This window comes from Lytechinus pictus, unplaced genomic scaffold (genome assembly GCF_037042905.1).
Source record: "Lytechinus pictus isolate F3 Inbred unplaced genomic scaffold, Lp3.0 scaffold_19, whole genome shotgun sequence".
NCBI lineage: Eukaryota > Metazoa > Echinodermata > Echinoidea > Temnopleuroida > Toxopneustidae > Lytechinus > Lytechinus pictus.
In genome coordinates this window covers 5644365-5663537 of record NW_026974140.1, presented here as the reverse complement: position 1 = coordinate 5663537, position 19173 = coordinate 5644365, and the positions used below count along the sequence as shown (strand labels likewise).

The 19173-nt window shown below is 35.5% G+C and overlaps 1 long non-coding RNA gene across 1 annotated transcript; it reads right to left on the bottom strand.

The window, feature by feature from the left end:
- Positions 1-270: 270 nt before the first annotated feature.
- On the bottom strand, positions 271-14309 carry LOC129260985 (uncharacterized). Its single transcript, XR_008584591.2, has 3 exons — positions 14144-14309; positions 11082-11134; positions 271-3167 (listed from the first exon to the last, which is right to left on the bottom strand). It is a non-coding gene; the product is annotated as an uncharacterized LOC129260985 (long non-coding RNA).
- Positions 14310-19173: the final 4864 nt, after the last annotated feature.

Genomic DNA, 19173 nt, shown 5'->3' with positions numbered 1-19173 from the left:
AACTTAATTCGTCGAAAAGAATAATTGCACTACACTTGCATTGTCATGTACATGTATGTCCCCATCCACATAAATACATTCAAGAACATAATCCCAGATTTTCTTGAGAATGAGTTGGAAAAAATAACAACGGAGCACATGTGCTTGCTGGTTTTCTTATTTAGAAAAAATGTTTTAAATATTTACCTTCAAATCTTATCGTTTTATCTCATATCAGCTAAATAATTGTGGAAAGAAAAGAAGAAAAAAAAGACTCAGGAGGTTTAGAAATTTCAGTTTCATGCACTTTTATTCTGCAAACATAGATTTACATATTTTTTAATCATTAAGATAATTTACATCAATTAAATTCAAATCATTATTCCAGCTATTGTTATGTCAGCAGACATTTTCCTACAGTGAAGTTTCTTAAAGTAGAGTAAATGTCATCACATTCAAATCTTTCATAAACTAGAGGAATTACTGACTTAATGAATCCTGTGAAAAATTTAGAGGTAAAGAACAGTCATTCCGCATTCATAATTTCATGGATTTTGAAATAAATTGGCTGTGGTGAATAACCAACTGAATATTGGATTAAGATTAAAAACCATAAAGATTTGAATTTAAAGCTTTAAAATTTCTATTTAAATCATTTGAGATTTCAAATTAATTATTTGTGATTCCAACATTAAATCTAGAGCTTGACAGATCATCATCACAATTGATCTATATCTATCGGAGTTCCCTGTAATTTAGAGTGGCTCATTAAAACTTAAAACAGCAAAATATTTTCCCAAAAAAAATATAGGAAAGGAATCATAAAATTACTAGGCCTAGTCTTATTTCCCAAAGTTTAGAATTCTCAAAATAATGCAGTTAAGGATGAATTAAAAATAATTTTAGGACACTTTAAACAATAAGATTGATTTTTTAAAGCAGTATGATTATACTTTGTATTCCAACTCTGGTTCTTTTGCAATGAATTTCCAATCCAATATATCAGGTGTGTATAGTTCATGGGAGCTGCAAAATGTTTTGTAATAAATAAATCTTATTTGAAATGGACTAAGACTATGAGATGCCATCAAATCAGATTGATTTTGATAGCCTTGAGTCACTCAAGGGGTGTGCAAAATATACAGAATTTTATTGATAACAACAAAAAGAATAAAAATATAGATTTGAGATGACGAAAATAAGACATTCCCTTGAGAATAATCATGTAATGAATAGAGACCCAAGCAGGGAATTGTCTCACTAAACAGTAAATTAGTAAATTGGTTTTATTCTTCTGACATCCCAAGAAACATGTATAAAAAAATAACACACACTTCTAATTCTATATGAAATTCCAAAATCTGGATGAGAAACAGTTCCCAAATTCTCAAAAAATGCCTGCTACAGTTAAGTTGGATTTTAATCTTTTGAAATTCAAAATTGAGTGTATCTAGAATTACCAAATGCAAAGTACTAATATCATGATCGCAATGGTCATTACATTAGGATATGTACTGACAGTATCAAGTCAACATCATTTACAAAAAAATGATTAAAAACTGACCTTCATACCTATTGGAATGAGTAGAATACTACATATCTCTTAATGTCAATTATTGAGTATTTTAGATGAAAATAACAACTACCGCAGTTATAAGCCCAACCTCAGAATCAGAATACAATTTTGTTGCTGACATAATTGCAGAAAAGGAAACTAACATAATCTAGACTTTATGTTGAAAGAAATTATTCAAATGTAGTCTTCCTATCTTTCTGGGCAGCAAAGGTGATTGCTGGAGTTGTTCACATAATGTTGGGTACCATCAATTGTTAATCTTATTGAACACATATATGTATATCTAGACCTAATTATGACTAACCATCTTTCATATCATTCTGGAATAAGATATCATATCTTTGTGTATAGAATTAAGGATTAATGTATGTGTATTGTTTGGATTTTTTCAAAGGCAACAGGACATCCTTAGTAGGTTTTATGGTGCTGCACTTGCCCGTGACTGAAAGAAATATCTAATAAGTTCACTGGAGTTTGTATTTTCATAGATATAACGAAGATGAAACAACCAAACATTTGAAAACTCAAAGCTTAAGCTACACATGAGAACTGAATAAACACAATGAACAATAATTTAATATCATTGAACTTTTGAACTCAAAAGGGTCAACTTGCAAGAACTCATCAACAAAACAAAGTTAACATTTAACTAAAGCCAAAGAACTCAACAGAAAACTTTGTTAGTTTGCATAGGATGAAAAAATTTTGTGGTCAGTTTTAAACACTGAAATCTGAAATTGATTAAAAAAAAAAGTTTAATCATGCAGAAAGGGATAATTAACAGATGCAAACCATGAAGATATAAATACAACAAGAATTATTTCTATCGCATTGGAGTATTTGAAGAATAAATAAACATGTAATGATGATCAACTTCAATACGAACAAAAAATGATTATCTCTGAGTCTAGACTTTATTATATTCAATTGTAATTTTTAATTGACATTTGTATATACTAAATGCTGTTTCCTGACATTTATACTTAGGTTTGCAAATTTCATTCCCTGTTGGAACTACAATCAACAAATGGAGCATCTTTCTACATCATTTTCTTTACACCTTGTCAATAATAGCAGTGGTGCAATATATACAAATAAAGCAAAAGTGCACATGTCTAGATGTGACATCCTCTGCCTTACCTATCTGAAACATATGTACAACTCATTACAGTAGTATAAAAATATTGTTTGGGATGGGGAGATAGCCATGAAAATATGGCATGATGAGGTGGGTGAAGAGAGTAAGAGGGATATTGGATGCATGCATCTCTGAATTCAAGCAGAGAAGAACGAGAAGATGATGATGATGATGGCATCAAGATGATATCGGTAGGAGCAGAGAGATGCTACATACCCTTCTGGCATCTCTTGTCATCGCCGAGACGACGGCAGAACCAATTGCATTGTGGGAGGCTTTGGTTTCTCTGCCCTCGCCACCGAGATGCTGAAGGATTGGCCAGGTGATGAGGGGTCGCCATGGTTACCTAGGATGCTGGGCGGTCAGACACACAAAGGGAGCACGATTCCAGACTGCATCTTCAGTGGATGACTGAGGGAGGAGCAGAGAAGGGGGGCAATCTGATTCAATCATCTTCTGCAAAGTCTAATTCATCTGGAGGTAGATTGAGAGAGAGAGAGAGAGATGGAGAATATAAAGAATCTTTGAATGATCAAGGTCGGCTTTAATCACATCACGAGGAGGAAAATATGATTTGTTACTACGCAAGATTGGAAAGAACATTTGATCAGGAGATGACAGTACAACGATGCATTGCAAAAATTTGAACATGCTAGTTTTAAGTTTCTCATGATTATACAAAGACACACAGAGAGACAGGGTGGAAATATAAGATTAGAAAGCAAAGGAATGTTCACACAAGCAGCAGTAAAGAAATGTTAATATGCATGCATGGATCAAACTTAAATGAATTTTAAGTGAAAAGTGTAACTGCAATGTTACAACAAACCTAATTAACATGTGCTAAAAAATCATGACACAGAAAATGTTACGTGCAGCACATTTCAAAGGGGAAAAAATGATCGACAGTTACGGCCACTTGGAAATGAATAAAATAAGCTTATCAAAATATGTTTGCAAAATTATCTTCAAACTTTCACTTACTCTTAATTTCACTTCTATATTCTTCTTCTGTATAAAAATGCAACTTACTATAAGCGTGAATTTTCCCCTTAAATACATTAAAGATAGCACTTATATATTTATTGATTTCAATTAGAGCTTTAATGGAATTTACATCATTCATAATGTATCCTATCCAACACATAAACATAAATGGACGGATAAACAAAAGCACATGACTATGAATTCTGTTTGTTTACATTTTGTAGCACACCATAAATTTCTGGAATGTTTGAAGCAAAGCTTGATATGCAACATGGTGCCTGGATAACAAACAAACTGAATACATTGATGACTGGAGTTGATTCCTCATCAGCCTAACTTTAAATCTCAAAATTCTACCTTACCAAGCTTCCTGGAGAAGCCTGAAATTAAACAACCCCATCTCCATCAACCCAAGTTGGGAATCTACAGTTGACTATTAAAGACTGTGGGGGCGAGGAATAACAATAACACAATCATATTTTTTAGGCAGAAATAAAAGACTAGACCTTTAGACCAACATTTGCCTATTTCGGGAGGGGGAGTTGCTTGCTACTTTGCACACAAGTACATGTAATTCAACAGTAAAGGAGGGATACACTACAGAAAAAGAGCAACCGCAAAGAACATTACAACAAACATTTACAGATAAAAACCAGTTGTGGTAATGATCTCAAAATGAGTTCGAACAGAATCCAATGAAATTACAACCAAATTGTTTGTATCTATGAACAAAAAAAATATGTGCCAAATAGCTCTAAAAAATTAGCAAAATAAACATGGAAATCCATCCAATGTCGGGTATCTTTTCGAAGCAATATTAATTTAATACACTGTCCCACATATGCTCCATAGCTCTATGATAACATTTTGACAATTAACTTTGATTTAAAAGACTTTCTCATGGAATATTTGTTTGCTGCAACTACCGTCTTTTACCTTTAACAAGTAAATATAAAACCCATTAATACAGGCCTAAATGATAAGAAAACAACTCTGAAAGAAAAAAAAAAAAGTTTTGTTCTCTTTTTTTTTTTTTTTTTTTTTTGGGGGGGGGGGGTATATAAAATATATTATATACTATAGTGCCAAATATATTACATGAAAATTTATCCTGGGATACATATTTGGGGGTGTAAGGACAGCGGTATAGCAGTACAACAACAGAACAACTACACATACTAAAACATCCCAGGGGCATTTTTGGCCCGTTTGGATTTGTTTTTCTTTAATTCAATCCTCACTCTGTAAGTATAACTTGTACAATGAATCCATTAACCTTCCCATTCTCATTTCTTTCAAAACAGAAGCATTGTACACTGCAGATAATAGCTAGAATGAGCACCGTGAGGGTTAAATTCTCCATTTAAAGTGAAAATAACGGCAGACATCAGATGTTGTGACAGGCGCAGGGATAGTTGAACACCTGACCGCTGGAGAATGAACAAAAAAATGGAAGCAGGCCAATTCATAACAATACCAAAGTGGATGGCACTTTCCAAAATCAAGAGCGCAAGAATTACAGCACACCAGGACAAATCTTAACTCTAACCTAAAGATTCATTGGCAATGTAACAAATGACAGGAGAGAAATGAACTTGACAGTTGCCATGGTAACAAATGGAGTATTAGCTGGTGTAGATTTGGTCTGCCATGCTGCACACGCTTCACTCTCTTTTCATCTGAAAAGGCTTTTACATGGTCTTTTTCGTGCCATTATTATGATGTTATCGAGTAGGAATTGGAATACGGAACGTTCAGACGAAACCCATCTCTGATATAACTGTATAATAGCAATGAGAAGATGAAGCAAGATGAAGCAAGGTGAAGGTCTTGAAACATGTTTATCAAACTTGATATATAGCTTGCGAAACCATGTGAGCTAATGAAAAGTAGTATACAGCGAATGGTTAGGATAGTTTAACAGAATGTAGTGTAAACAAAACCACGATGATGATGATGAAGATGAAGATGATAATGAAGATGATGACGATGATGATGATAATGATGATGATCATGATGATGAAGATGATGATGATGCTGATGATGGTCTTGCAAATGTCTCTTAATACGGGGAGTAAAGGGAGAAAGTTTAGATATTATTTTACCATCATTTGAACTACACCATTTCAAGTGTGAAACTACTTATTTCACATTTGTAAAACACGATCATTTGAATTGCACCATAAGAGAGATCTTAGGAGAAATGAAAATATGTCCTTACTATCACTTGCACTGCACCTCAACACAATCGAAAAACACAATTATTTCAATTGCGTGGAAAAATAATCTTGACGGTATAAAGTGCATCATACATTCTAATTCTATTTCACACTCATACAAAAAATCTCAATTACAACTTGACCAGCATTATGATAAAGACACTAACAACCCTCGTCTGAAAAGATCCTTTGTTGAAGAGTATTTTTTCAAGTCCAGGAACGGAGGGAATGAATCAAGTAAAGACGGGAGCTATGCTGCCAGGGCTTGATGAAAATAAAATCATACTCATTTATTGGGGATTTACAAATGGATTGACCCGATGAAGTTGAACTGACAGAAATGGTATGCTTTCCATTTCGGAGCTGGCCAGTCATTTACATCTGAAAGAGGGGAAGCGCTGCTCTTCTTTCTTTTTTTTGCATTTTTAAGGAAGCAGCAATCAATTCCAAACTTTCTGAATAACATTCCTATGCTAAACGCATGTCAGGATATTACATTGTTACTTCATTGTAAATTGTACTTTAATAAAACTACATGAATGTCTAATATTGTATATAACTTATATAAATGCTTCTAAAGCCAGGCAATGTGCAAGTAAAGGGGTAAGAGTGTGGGACACTGGTAAACACATAGTAAATGTGGAAAAGTAAAATCTATTATGTTTTACCTGATTTAGTAGAAATGAATTAATATACTTATATGGCAATCTTCTAATTTGGGACTCTTAATAACTATATTTTGTTGTTGTTGTTGTTATTTTGGTGTTTACCCTATATCTCCCAAACCAAAGGGAGTAGGGCAAAGGGGAATTTGCAGTGCAAAGTAAAATATGGCCCTTCAAAACTGTCAAAAGCCACCCTCTCCACCACACAGTGACGTTGTGTTCAAACATTTCGTATGAACAGGAAAAAGCTGAAGAGCCCCCCCCCCCCCTCCCCCTTGACATGGGGGGGACAGAAAAATTAGAATATTCTAATATGGGGTGGGAAATACAGGGCAAGGCCATGAAAATGTTGACTTTATAGGAGCTAAGGATGGTAAACCCTGTATGGGGCTGTCCATTTTGATTTCACACATGAAAGGTTCATCATTAATGTATTAGCAGATCATTAGTCTCACTTTGCAGACCCAGAATATTCACTACAATCAAATCCCAACACAAGAACCACTGAAAAACAGGGAATTTTGAATTATGATACCAAAAACTAGGCCCTCTGTGCAATAGATGGAAGAAAGGTCAAGATTTAAATCACAACATTAAAATATATCTATAAGATATAAATTTCAGGGAGATGCAATACATGTAGCTCAGTTGTTTATAGAGAGGTTGTCTTATAATCCAGTAATGCTTGTTCAAAGAAACAGTGAACGGTTAGTTTGTGCCTTTTAGTTTTCATCATTGTCAGACCCTTCAGAATGGAGTTAAAACCAGAAGTCTTTTGTAGCACCTTACTTGGTATGAATATAGGCATATGTGTGAACTGTGCCTCACTTCAATCCATCACATCAAACACAAACATGTTAGTCTAGAATTCACCAGATTGGACCGTTCCACTTTAAATCTTGAATGATTTTTAAAATCTTTTCTCAGAAAGAAGACCATATCCCCTGTTTTGTTTCCTTTATCAAATACAATATTGTAAAATAGAAATTGAAAATGAATGCATCTTCATATGATTTCCTTCTCACTTGAAAAAGCTGAAATGAACAAGCAAGAATATTCATTCCAGCTAGTGATAAAGATTTTTATAATTCATTCCATTTTCTCTGACCTAAGCTGTGAGTTTTCTCTCGAGATTGAGTAGATTTTATATTCAAATAATTCATCATAGAATTTAGAGTATCACTAGGATTTCCATGCACTTATCACTAATACAGAGAACTCTTCTTCTTCTTCCTCCTCCATTAATAACGTTTTTTACCAGTATCGGAGTCTCTCTTATTTTCGTCAATGATCTCCCTTTTGCCCCTTGTGTATCCCGGTAAATAAGGCAATATATTTTGTGCTTGTTCAATTTTAGTTCAATATAGGTAATATGGAGCCAGGGGTCGAGTGAGGAAAGTCTGGATGATATAACATGTTTGTCCCACTTTCTACTGATATCCAGGGCCGTACCCCGGGTGCATTGCTTAATAACTAGGATTTTGGGTGAGAATTGAGAAATGCATGTCTCTTCTGAGTATGTGCTTGATTGAAGCATTGTATTGTGTAGAAACGTTGTGGTGTGGTGGTTCCCACTCTTAACTGTCACTTTATATGGGTTCAAATCCCAAGTCATAATATCAATTTTCCCTCAACAATTCATCTGCATTGTGCTAAATGACCCAAGTAAGAAAGGCATATTACCACCATTTGCAACTGACCTATACTATTTGTTGATGTCGATTCTGCATTTGACTTGATTGGTTAAAGGGAAATTAGTTAAGAGAAATCATCCATTCTGAAAAATCAGTCAAGAATAGTCAAGTTATTTGACAATTAATACTTTAAACAATTTTCATTCCAACCATTCAAATCAAACACAGAATCAACACACAAAAAAAATATAGGCCAAATTCTAATGAAAGTCAGAGTATACATGTGCTGTACACATACATTTCTAAGTGGTCTTAAACTCTTGCGAATAATGGTATTGTTATCATTATCATGATCATTGTATAAGAGAAAAAAATGCTTTGCTCTGTAACAGTCAAGTAGGACCTACTATATGCCACACCATCAAGTTGCTTGATTTTCTAGACTATCCGCAGGCAAGGCAGAAGACTTTACTAATCACCCAACACAGCCAGAGACACATAACATCCTAGCCAATTCATCATGCACTATTACGCTTCTAAAAATACGCTCTCATTTTGATTAAACAAGGTGCAAAATTAGCCTCCAGACCGTCAAAATGCCTTTTTATGGAGGGCAAAAAATGTTCATCCTTCATGCTAAATTGGGTTAGTAATCGAAATTGTAGTTTTTCAGGTTAAGCGTGACTATACCAAACTGTTAGAAATTACAGCCCGACACAATATTGTAGGTCTAGATCATTCCCCTCAGTCTCTTATTACATAACTGTCTCCTCTCCTCAACCACCCCCCCCCCCAAAAAAAAAAGGGAGGTAAAACATTTGAAGAATGTTACTAAGCTATTAAAAAAACTTAAAAATAATCTGGGTATTACAACAGTATGGAAATCATTTTCTCACTGGAACAAACCAATGTCTACCTAGGAGTTGGCCAGTACAAAAATGTTTGGCTCAATTATTTGTGTTTCAACTTCAAAGTTATATGAATGTGAGGCAATTTGGGAGTCAATCCTTCAGGATATTGTACACCACAAAGTACTATTCGTCTTAAAAAAGATGTGAAAAATACTTTGAAAGCACACTATGACTGCTTACACCTTTCACACAGGATAAAGGAAACATCGAATCAGGCAACATTGGGACAGGTGGGCAAGCACATTCGCTGCTGGTGTAAGGAAAATGTGGCCACCAAGTTCACAATATAATTTCAAAACTTTTGATGACTCCTACTACACAATTGACCTCTCCCTTTAAAAAGTCAATGTTCTTAGCAGTATAAATGGCAGGTTTGGATTTCCGAACCTCTTTTGGTGCCCTCTTGGATGGAAACATAGTGGTATCACATGACCTGCATCCTTCAACTTCCCTGACACCATAAATACATTCCACATTACAATACTGCTCTTTGTTTGCTCTGGTCCATTTCATCATAAATCAGGGGGTGAGGTTAAAGCTCCCTGAATCGACCAATCACAGGCCTCTCTGGGAGAGGCATGGCCTTATGGGCCGTGACCCTCCGCGACCTCAAAGAGTTATGGAAGATTAACTTTCTGACTATGAAATATGGAAAGGATTGCCTGGTTGCTTGGGTTTGAGGTTAGGCTCATAAATGTCATAATAAAGTGACTGCCCAATAATCAGCCAGGTATCTGGCTTCAACATTTTTGCCTGTAAGCTCTACCCAACTGAAAAGCTCATTTCCATTATTTTAAAGGGGACTCTAACCTACCAATTAAAAGGATTTGCAATGAAGCAGGCACATTTTCTTTCCTTCAATTTTCGGGGGGGGGGGGGACATTTTTTACAACCTACTGCCTATATCTGCAACATTGGATAAGCTTTAATAATGCAGTGAATGTGGATTTTCGGGGGCTCTTTAATTCATTTTCCTGGCCTCTTTTGATCATTTTGGGGCAAAATTGCCCAAGTCCCGTGTAATTTTTCCCCTTTAATGAAGCACACTAAAGAATAAAAATAAAAAAGTAAAATTAAAAGCACATGGTTATAAGTCCTTATATATGACATGCAATTTTACTGACACCCCCTCCCCCACATACACACACACAATCAGCAAACCAGGAAAAATCCTGGGATTTTCTTTACCATGTTGTTCTTCTATTGTATATCATACATTTATATATATTCCTGAAGGAGGTTCTCAATATAAAAATGTATATATATTAAAAGAGTTTTCTTTCTTTTTCTTGAATACCAAGAAATATTAAAAATAAGATGGCCACATCATTAGTCACTTGCATATAGGCTTATAGACAATAAAAAAACAATTTACCAAATATACACTCAGAAATGATTAGTAACTCATAATATATTATAAATGATTAGTAAAACGTACATGAAGGTTATATGAGTCAACATTCAAGAAGATGAATATTTTTCACAGCTAAAAAAGATCAAAGCAACAAACAAAATAAATTCTTATTAAATTCACAAATTTAGAGAACAAGAGAGAGGGGGCAAAAGCAGGAGAATGCAGAAGGAAAATATATAAAGAGGAATATATGGTGGGAGATGAAGAAACAAAAAAGCACTTGGACAAGACATGAAAATGACGAAAAAAAACAAACATTAGAATTGCAATGAAATAGTTCCCCATACCCCAAACGTGATATTATGTCGCAATTTACTAGCATTATTAGAAATTGTTATTTTAATTACTGAATCTCCACAATGATTTAATTTCCTGGAGGAAAATGCCCTGAAACACGATCAATAATATTTTGGAATAATTAAATATCCAAAACTGTTCTGAAGTATTAATGTGACATTAATTGATTTAAGAAAAACCAGAGAATTCTAATGAACGGACACAGGAAAAACACAAGAGATGGACAAATAGATTTTTTTTACTACTAATGTTATAGGATACCTTTAAGGGGAGGTCATTGGGGCACTGGAGAGGACTGTTCTAAAGCGTCAGGCCTGTGGGAGAAGGGAGCAAAAAATAAACAAATACATCATATTCAAGGAATGGGTTATGAATTAGAATATTGATTTCAACAAAATAAATGAAAACCAACAACTATTTAAAGAATTGAATAAAGCAATTGAAAAAAAAATCATTAAAACGATTAATGAAATAGAATTAAATGGGATTGTGATTTGATTTTCCCCAACAGAGCAATGATGGGAGAAAAATGTCACAAATATCAATTAAAGTAACACAAAAAAATACTTTATTGGTTTTCTGATCAGGATTTAATTAAATCAGAGTCAAAATAACCGTAAAAATTTTTTTTAACATATAAATATTAATTTGAATTTATCTTCTGACTTGTACCATTGAAATAAGTCAGATGGTCTGATAATTAAAAAAAATATTACTTTAAAAAATCTACTGAATCCAAAACATTTGACCAAGAAAGCTCACAATATGAGATAAAATTTCTTCTTTGAAAAGAGCACATCTGGAGTCTTCCCACAAGGCCAAGGGTCCACAAGGCCGATATTTCTCAAATCGTTTTTTCCTTTATCAGGATGTAAATTCGCAGCTTATAACATAAGCAATAGTGTGTTGAATGAGTTGCGGGCATGCAATGAAGACTTTCAGTTAAAATTTCATTAGCTTTTACTGAAACATTCAGATTGTATTTTAATATTTCTAGTATTAAATAATTTACATTCAATTCTTGAAATTATAATCTAAATCCAGAATTTGGCAGTTCAAAGGTCATTTTTATATTAAGCTCCTGATTTTTCTTCGACATTGGTTTATTTGATTCTCTCATTATGATTGTCTTTATCTTGCTGTTGTGAAATGGAATAAAATCTACATTCCAAGAAAAAAAAACATAACCAAGAAATAATAGTAAGAAAATATAAAGTGTCAATTTTTTACAAAGAATAAGCGGCTTAAAAGGGATTCAACTGACACATTTTTTAATGATTGGTGAGATGACACTCAAGTACATGTACACTGTCCCGATTTACCAAAGCTTCACCAAATTAATGTCCATTATCATCCACAATTTATAAGATTATATTTCAATTTTAATTGGAGAATACGCTAAGCGGAAACTTTTCAAATGATGCTGACAAACATCATACTGAAAGAAAATACAATGAGAAAAATCAGCCTCGTGGACTATCAACCTCGTGGGGAAGTAATCGGCCTTGCGAACCCTCGGCCTGGAGGGAAAAATAATCATCCTCATGGACCCGCCCCGCACATCATGATATTATAAAAACATAACTGCATGTATACTTATTTATCATGATAGATAATTTTTAGATGTAATTTCAAAATGATGAACAGATACGATAGAAATAGATTCTTTTTATTTCCCTTTTCCCCTTTTCTTGAGTATCTATAGGCTATAGCCAAGGCTTTCAAGATTTAAGAAAGGTAACAGGTATGAGTTGGCTTTTGACTGGCAGCAGCACTTGCATGCATGTTAAAATTCATGCTAAAAGCCCGACTAATGTGCATGACAAGAAAGTGATACTGCATACTGAAGTGCTTTACATGAGCAACTAGAAGCAATATACACAAATATAAAAGAGTGATCAGATAGATCTATAATCCATTCATGATGTACAAATCCATTCATGATGTACACATTCAACACGTACAAATTACAAAATACATGCACTTGTGTAATATGAATGGAAATATGACAGCTGTAATTATTAACTTTTGTTGCAATTAAACAATATACATTTAAATCTAAAGAAGTGAATTTAAATACTGCGCAAAAAAGCTTTAAATTCTCTCTAATGAACAATGTTCAGCTTCACTGAAGATCGTTTACGAAATACAGCAAAGAACGTGCGGATCGCTCTTTCCACAGAAATCTGTCTATTTGTATGCCAATCATGTCTATTCTGCCCAAACTACTTTGTCAAATAGAAGGATTTGTTAACTTTTATGTTCTGGCTCATGATTGAAATTGCACATGAGACACTGGAGCTGCACGTACATTATTACACCAGTGACATGAATTCTAAATCTATTACATGATGCACCCTTTTCTTAAAGGACCTTTTTTTTCCTATGCTTTTCAAGTTTTTTTAAATAATTTGCCCCCACCCCTTCTTTGATAAATCCTGACTCCGACCCTTTATGGATTGATTATCAATTGATTTGTTATTCAACTTGCATTTGTATTTCAAGTACTTTAAGAGGAACATTTGCTATCATGGCCCGCTTGCACAAAACTTATCAATGATGATCACTTCTGTGTTAAGACTTCCCAACAGCCAATCAAATAAAAAAAAAGTACCTTGTAAACCGCATGTTCACTCATGCCAAGCCAGTGAACACATTGGGGTTTTTTTCTGGTTTTTCGGTATTGGTGATGACGTTGGTAAAGGAAGCACATTTCAGATTGCCTTCCTTTGATCTCACACCTAATCAAGTTTGGTGTTGCTGCTGGTGTTGGTAATGGAAGCACAATTTAGCTTGCCTTCCCTAGCTCTTACACCTAATCAAGTTTTGTGTTGGTGTCAGTGTTGGTAATTCTGTACCGGTGTGTTGGCTCAGTTGGTAGAATGTCCGTCTCACAACCGGGAGGTCGGTAGTTCAAGCCGCGTCAGACCAAAGGACGTTAAAAGATGGGATTTGTTGCTATCCTGTTTGGTGTTCAACGATCTACATGCAAGGAATAGAGCACCGTTGATCTGGCGCTGCACAGTGGCTGCCCGGCCCACAATCAATTGGGCAAAATGGATTTTCCAAGTATTTCTATTTCAGTATCGATTTTGAGCAATAAAATAGGAATTACTTTAAAGTTTACAGAAAAGGTCTAAATCAAATCACTGATGGCACCAAGTGAGGCTTGTCCAAACACCAGTTTTATTTTCACTTTGGTTCTGTGCGGAATATTGACACCAAACATCAACACCAAACTTGAAATCACCCAAAGGTGTTCACGGCGTTCGCAATGACGCCCTGCCTTAAAATGAAAGAAGTGACCCTACTCGACCCCTCACCTTGTATAGCTTCCGGGTCACCCTTCATGACCCTTTGTAAGCGATCTCTGACCTCCTTGACCCTTTCTTCCTGTCTTCTGATGTCTGCTTCCGTCACCATGAACTTGAGGCATGGAGGCTGGTCAGCGTTGAGATACACTCCTGGGTTTTTATCAAGATGAGGCTAATGAACAAACCAGGAAAAAAAAAGAAATTGGCTAAAAAAAAAGGTAAAATAACAAAAAAATTCTAATAGTAATAGTGACAATTAACAAATCCATATACATAAAAAACAGCTACGGGCACGTCGTGGTCTAGTGGTTCTGACTCTCGCCTTTCAAACAGAGGGTCGTGGGTTCGAATCCTAGCCATGGCGTGTTTTCCTTCAGCAAGAAATTTACCCACACTGTGCTGCACTCGACCCAGGTGAGGTGGATGGGTACCTGGCAGGATTATTTCCTTGAATGCACTGAGCGCCGGTGATGGTAGCTCGAGCTAAAGCGCTTTATAAATACAGCTATTATTATTATTATTATTACTTGCTGAACTGTCATAGGTTCTAAAGCATTCAAGGAATAAATCCTACCACTTACAAGAGGGACTAACCAATTTATTTCACCTAGGATGAATCCAGCTGACATGGGATGAATTTCTTGCTGAAGTAAATGGGGCCTATCATTCTAAATTAGATTTCTAACTCGTGATTTTTTATTAAAATAATGATTTAGAACCACAACCCCAATACACAAACAGTTGAAATGAAATCTTCATCACAGCAATCAGGTGAGCTAAGATACCTAACCTGATCATGGCACACTGTCATTGGTGTAAATGGTACATTAGACAAGCCTTGTGATAAAACTTAGGGTGCGTTTATGCGCCACTATTTTACCCTAGAATCATGATTCAAATCATGATTCTGCAGAATCACGATTGCGTTTAGTCAAAAGTGAAAATAAACGTCTTTCAAATCACAAACATGAAACACGGAAAAAGGGGCGTTTGGAATGACGTTTCTGTAGAATCACGAACGAAAAATGTCATATAAACGCAATCGTGATTTGAATCATGATTCTATGACGTCACTGTGTCAGGCTACTTTAGGTTTGACTCTTGCCAAGCTCAAGACGCGCTATGCTCAGTGTATTTATACATAATAATGATATGCATGCATTTCTTGTCACATGCATTTATTAAACCGTTGGGCATCGCATCGCACTTCTTTTCATCTTTTTTTTGGTCGCTTCAAGTAAACTAGTAGACAATGATATCAATTGTTGTTGAGTTAACAAGTGTCAATATGAAATTGGATCTACGTTAAAATTTACATCCGAACACAATTTTCGATAAACCGACAAGAAGAATAATAATTAAACAAATTGTGGTATAATAGACTGAAATCGGAAGGTACAGGATTGATTTTTCGAGAGCCAAAACACGTGCGAAAAAAGTTGACCTAACTTCCTCTGGCAAACTGCGCACTGTGATGCGCACTGGATCAGTCCGAATCCGAGGAAAAACAGCTTTAAAATGAAGGTCGTCTGAACGCTGATTCTGTGGTATTGTGATTCATGTTTGTGTTTTGAATCATGATTCTGGCTTGAGGTCGCATAAACGCAGCCTTAGATGGACAAGCTGGCAATAATGTTTTTTTTTAGAAGAAAATTGAAAGGCCCAAGAATTTTTAATAATTGCGTAACATCTAGAGGTTCTTTTGCATTCTACGCTAGTTGAGATACTAAATTATGAATAATTCTTGAACGAGTTTAGACCATTCTGCTTGGCATGATGATTATATAATCACACACAGGGCTTGTCTGCATTTTTGGCTATGTATGTAAATGACAGATTATTGCGCATTTTCATGCTTTTATAGAGGAATTTGTCACTTGCTTCCATTTACACTGCAGAGGAGTAATAATTGAACAGTATTGAATCAATTTTATACCCTGACAATATATTTGTATGCAACAAAAATTGCTGTCGCTGAGCCAAATCAGGTCGGGTGCTCAAGTTCAAATGCTTGGCCTTGTTCCCCGAGCCTATGATACTGCATACAAATTTGACATCATCAGTGAAGGTGTTGAATTAAAAAGAAAATTACTAATGGATCTATACGTAGCACGGTAATATGATTCATTTTAAAACTATTTACGAAGCAATTCATACTTATGCAGCCAGTAAAATGAAAGTCTTTAAATTCAAGCCAGAAATTCATGAACTTACAACATTGTTTCCAAACTGAAAAAAGGGATATTCCTGTATTTCTCAAACTATAGAAAAGAGAGAATTTCCATTTTCATAAGAGAGAGTGCTCACAAGAGAGGCATATTCCTGTTCCAGAAAAGGGACTTTCCCTGATACGCTTCATATTTTGCTCATTATAAAAAAAGGTAGGCATAATTATTAGCTTGTTTCCACCAAACTTCTAGAAGAAAGCAGCGATGTTTCAAGCCTATCAGTATACTTCTATTAGAGCTGCATTTACAAAGTGTTTATTACAAATATTGATATTTTTATGAAATAGCAGTTATAACATAATCTTTGTCTCTTTTAGATTCTCTCTCTCCCTCTTTCTCTCTCTCTTTCATCACTCTATGAATAGCTATTGCCATTTTCATAACACAGGCCGAAACACCCACATCTCCCTGGAGAATTACTATCTTATATAGGGTTTAAAGATGCTGCATATTAGATCAATAGAGATTTTTCTATCATCTCTCCTACCCCACTCCACTCATCACCTTTGTCACACTTACGCATCACACACAAAAAGCTATTGGAAAGTAAAAGGGGTTCAATATTTCAATACTCAGAAACCTCATCTCAAAGAGTTTAATTTACTGTTAGAATTAAAAAAAGGATTGCATGCAGACAAATGTCAACTGATTATCAAATCTCGGCGAAGTTTTATTATTCTGTCAATCATGAATGAAAAGAAGCAGATACTATTGTCAATTGTTTTTATAGTCTATATGCTCAACTCCTACACACAGAAAAGTAAAGGCACTCATAAGACAAAAAAAAACAGTGGTTTAAATGTCAACAGAGCATCTTGATTTGCACATTGAAACATTTGTGTAAAGAACTATAAAAAATATCAATTATTATTATTATTATCAGCAGCAGCAGCATCATTTCTACTGCTGATCTGGAGCACTTTCATTACGTGGTTTCAAATTGCCTCAATCATAAGAATCCCTGTTAAATTACAAGAACATTTTCAGGCTAAAAATATGCATTCACACTGCCCCGAAAATACCCTGCAGGATAAGTTCCTGAAGTTACGAGCATGAGCAGTACGGTCTGATAAGCAAGCAAGGCGCGAGATTTAAAATCGCTAGCTCAGCAGCCACCCACAGTGCCCATGCCCAACTATACGCTGGGCTAAAAGTTCCCATAATTTTCTTTCACACTGCCAAGATACCTGCGACCTTGAAAAAATCCCTGTGAAAGTTCTTGTAATTTGACAAGTACATGTACCCACTATAATAGCAGGCATTTCCTTTCAGGCAGATTACATGCAATTTGCTTTCACACTGCCAAAATACCTGGAACTAACAAACTGCGAGGCAGTTTGAAACCTCCTATAATCACAATTTTATTGAAGAATCAACTTGCATGGAACAAAATCAATATCTATCCATATCGGATCATTCTCCATCACACGCCACTTTCTCTTTCTTTCTAAAACACACATCCCACATACAATCATGCAGAGTAGGCTGTAGGTCATCAGAGAAACAGGCTAGTAATTGTCAACTGACTGCGAATCCCAGAGTTCATTTGACTCAACATGGAATATGCCTCTGATAACCTGAAGAAACTGCTTTGGAGTACTACATTATAGGCGTTTTCAGACCGCCTAAAATTTTGTCAGTTCCAGGCATTCTCTGATCAGGAAATGTACCATGATTCACCTCGATCAGAAAATACCAGGTATATTTGCCAATGTGAAAGCAAACTAGCAGTAGTATCCCTGAAAGAAAAGACCTATTCATAGTAGAAATTACAAGAACTTATGCAGTGATTTTACCCATGGGTGCAGGTATTTGGCAGAGTGAACACATCCATTTTCATCCATGATCAGGTCATCAAACAAGTGGAATGCCTCTGGCCGTCTCACCTGCATCACGCGATTCAATATAGCAGCAGTGCTGATTTTGAAAACTACTATAACTCGCACAAGATGTTCAGTGATACTTGGTTACTCTTATTTCCACGTTTTATGAACTAGACCAATACACTTATAGAGATATGATGGCAATTCAACAAATACCCCCAACGTGGCCAAAGTTCTTTGACCTTACATGACCTTTGACCTTGATCATGTGACCTGAAACTCGCACAGGATGTTCAGTGATACTTGATTACTATTATGTCCAAGTTTTATGAACTAGACCAACACACTTTCAAATTTATGGCTGTAATTCAACAAATACCCCAATTTGGCCAAAGTTCATTGACCCTAAATGACCTTTGACCTTGATCATGTGACCTGAAACTTGCACAGGATGTTTAGTAATACTTGATTACTATTATGTCCAAGTTTCATGAATCAGATCCATAAACTTTCAAAGTTATGATGGTAATTCAACAGATACCCCCAATTCGGCCAAAGTTCATTGACCCTAAATGACCTTTGACCTTGGTCATGTGATGTGAAACTCATGCAGGATGTTCAGTGATACTTGATTAACCTTATGTATAAGTTTCATGAACTAGGTCCATATATTTTCTAAGTTATGATGACATTTCAAAAACTTAACCTTAGGTTAAGATTTTGATGTTGATTCCCCCAACATGGTCTAAGTTCATTGACCCTAAATGACCTTTGACCTTGGTCATGTGACATGAAACTCAGGCAGGATGTTCAGTAATACTTGATTAACCTTATGGCCAAGTTTCATGAACTAGGTCCATATACTTTCTAAGTTATGCTGTCATTTCAAAAACTTAACCTCAGGTTAAGATTTGGTGTTGACGCCGCCGCCGCCGTCGCCGTCGCCGCCGCCGCCGCCGCCGTCGCCGCCGCCGCCGCCGCCGTCGGA